This window comes from Morone saxatilis, unplaced genomic scaffold (genome assembly GCF_004916995.1).
Source record: "Morone saxatilis isolate NCDOM2014 unplaced genomic scaffold, NCSU_SB_2.0 Contig4, whole genome shotgun sequence".
Lineage (NCBI taxonomy): Eukaryota > Metazoa > Chordata > Actinopteri > Moronidae > Morone > Morone saxatilis.
In genome coordinates this window covers 2724557-2728269 of record NW_023339984.1, presented here as the reverse complement: position 1 = coordinate 2728269, position 3713 = coordinate 2724557, and positions in this window count along the sequence as shown.

Sequence of the window (3713 nt, the reverse complement as noted above, 5' to 3'; positions counted from 1 at the left end):
CAAGCTAGCATGCTAGTTAGCTCTGAACCCAAAGTACCACTGAGGAAGATATACTGCAGTGACATGAATGTTTGCACCAAACATTGTTCACAGAATAAGTGAAAAGTGGTGGACTGACCGACTGACAAACCGACACTGCCATCCATACAGCCATGTTTCATATCATGGATTAAAGGCCATTCAATTTGGCAAAGTACATGATAACTTTACAGACTTTACAGATTTTTTGGTCTTGACTTGGAACTTCTTAGCCAAGACTTCAGATTAAACATGGAAAATAATGACATTGCCCCATCTCTCTTGTATTGTATTGTAATGGGTCTGTTTATCACTAAACCCACATAGACCTACATGACAAACTGAAGATAACTGTGAGGTTGTGTGAGGACACTTGCATGTGGATTGTAGAAATATGTAAACCCAAGATGGCCCCTCCCCTGTGAGTCTTCCTTCCTCTGAGTCTAGCTGAAGACCCTGGGCTAACCTTGAGCGTGGAATAACCTGTGGGAATAATAATTCACTGCTACATTTCTTGATGTGACAGCGCCGGCATCTCCGTAGACTAACATGCCAGGCTCTGCACTCCATCCACCTCAACACACACACACCCGCACACACACACACCCGCACACACACACACACACGCACACACACACACACCTCTCTACCTCCATCCATTCTCTTTTCCCAACCACCCTCCCTTGACAACAATTAAGACGTTTGCCTTGCACAGTAAACAAATCTGTTACAATTAGCGTTGTTACAGCAGGGTGCGTTTCTTGAGCCTACCTTGGGCCCAGGGTGGTGGCGGTGGGGGCGGGCGGAGCTACTGGGAGGCTCTTGCGCCTGTGTTCAGATGTTTAGCTTCGTTGAAAATAAATCCCAGGGGGAGGGTGGGTTTGATTGAGTGAGGGTTGTGGGCGGGAAGGATGGTGGAAAGTGGCCCTGCTCTCTGGGGAAATCTGACAAATGGAAACGTATTTCCATTCCCAAAGCAAACATTTACATCAAGCATGTGATGTGTTTATTGCTGCAGTGAAGAGGCTTTAAAGATGCAGAAAGTTAACGGTGTGAAAGCCTTTTAAAGGGCGGGAGAACGTTTTTATCATCATATGGCAGAATAACTTGTTGTCCTGAGTTTTACTGGAGACTTTTATTGTGCTGACATGGTCTAAATGACTTTTACCACCAAGTCCTTCTACTGGATCACTGAATACATGTACAGCATTACAGATATTTTTACATGTTTCTTTAACAATAAGATACCAACAGGTAGTTAACATGATGATCTAATTTCTGTTTCGGAAGCTTTCAGAAACAAGAAGATCCTCCTGTGAAATACCTGTTTCTACTAAGGCACCAAATGAAAAGGGTAAGTTGAAACTAATGGCCCTATTAATGGTTAATAAATCATCGACTGATGCTTTATATATCGGCTGTAGGCCATTAATGAGAGTAAGGTTTGGGTTACCAAACTGAAAATCTCTTTGGCGAGTGTTTATTGGAATGATTCAGTGGACTAGTAGACCACTTGAGTCTGGGGTGGGGTTTGCTTGAAACCAATATCGGGAGTCATTGGACGAATTAGCCTCTAGGGGCACTACAAAACATAAACCAGAATGCTTCCGATACTGAAATCTTCCCTTCCCTACAGATTCCTCATTCATATGCAGTGTTAAAAAATGATTAAAAAAAGATTAGCTTAAAAATGAACTAGTTTGTACAGAGTGTAATTGATAATGTTTTTGCATTTTCTGAATGTCTTTCTGAAGCATGTGATAGGAGGAGAAATGTAGCATATGACTCAGACTCTATATGGATTGTAGACGACTAGTTTATGAAGTGGATCAGATATACCGTGGATAGTATTAATGGATGAGGATGTTTTTATGTAGTTTGGATGTTGTGTCTTGTGCTTCGGGGAGCTGTTTTTTTAGTTTGTGTGTGTTCCTTTATTTCTAATTCCCAATTATGAAATTAATCATTGGCAACCAATTTTGCATTAAAATGATTAAAATGAGTATCAAAGTATCGATATCACTATTTTACTTCACAAATCCATGAGTCAAACTCCACTAGTCATACCACTCAGACAATAAGAGGAACACATACATCCTCCTCTGTCCTCATAGACGGGTTGAAGCAACCAAAGCTAGCACTTATAGCTCTGATTAGCCCATCATCCTTGAAGGTTTATTGAAGGTCAGTGTGATTGCTGTGAGAATTAAACCTGTCTGTGACGCAGCTCTGCTCATCACTCAGCCTCATAACACAACACTGAACCGCTGAAGTGGGTTAGCACGGGGCATATTTGGTTAATAATGCAGTTTTATCTGCATCATTATTTAACATGGAAAACAGCATCCACACACATATCTGGCCATGAATTTGAGTCTTTTCCTACCCTGCCACATAGAAATAAAAAAAACACATTTAGAAATGTTCCTTGTAACTGCTGGCCCACAAATGAATCATTCAGTTCACTACTTAATTAAAAACGTAGACATTATGACTGTTGTAATTAAACTCTATTAGCATACTATCCACTTGAGATGTAAACCAATATGTGAGTGTCTTTATAAACTGATGTGACCTGACTCTTTGCAAGTGAACTCAAACACAAGGGTAGAAACTCAATATGCTTCACCTTGAATTGTGTGTTTTAATATTTCCCCATTGCTATGCAAAAGAAGCGAGTATAAAATACATTTGTCAGTATTGGTCTGTTCAGTACAGTTATTTACAGAGCAGGATGTACACGTAGCTATGCATGGAGTCGTGAACATGAAAATTCTCTTGTACATTTGTCCAGTACAAGCATGCCTGCAGCATTGTTTGTTCATGCACTAGTGGCACCAAGGGACACCGAGGCATTCAAAGATCCTTGTTTCTCGCTGTCGAAGTGTGTATTCAGCAGCCAGGGTGAGTTATCAACCTCGCTGCTTTTAATGTGGGATGACAGAGTGTGACTGCGGGGGCACAGGGACCTGTTGGCAGGGGGGATAGAGGAGGGGACAGCGGTCCCTAATTGATGGTCACACTTTTTAGTGTGACCATCAATCTCTTTGCAAGAGGAGATATGGAATACTTGGTGTCTGTGTGTGGTTAAAGGTTTGTGTGTGTTAGCGTGTATCAGTGCATCCTGAACCAAGGTAATTACTCCTCAGGAGTTCAGTGGGGTTAATCGCTGGCTGCCTCTTTATATGGGTTGAACATCTCATTTGAAGTGTTTGAAGTATGCCTTCTATTGCGTCAAGGTGTGTGTTATGCTTCACCATAAGGCCTTGAAATGATCATGGCCATTAGAAAAATATATCAAAAAATACTTATTGAGTATTTTTTTTATCATTACCTGCTTCTTTCTTTACTCGTGTCATCTGTGCAAATCAATATATTTGTATTAACAACGGATCAAATGCTTCTGTGTAATGTGAAAGGCATTCTGCAGTTCCTGTCAGCTCTACAGAGCGTTATGTTGTCTTTCAGCTTTTGTTTTGGTTTTCTGCTCCCATTAACCTTGTTTACAGCTGTCTGTTTGCTATTTGGTGTTGAGGAAGTCCCATAATGTGGGTTTATCAGCAGCTGTGGCTCAGAGGTAATCGGAAGGTTGTTGGTTCGATCCCCGGCTCCTCCCGCCACATGTCGAAGTATCCTTGAGCAAGATACTGAACCCCGAATTGCTCCCGATGCTGTGCATTGGTGTGTGAATGTGT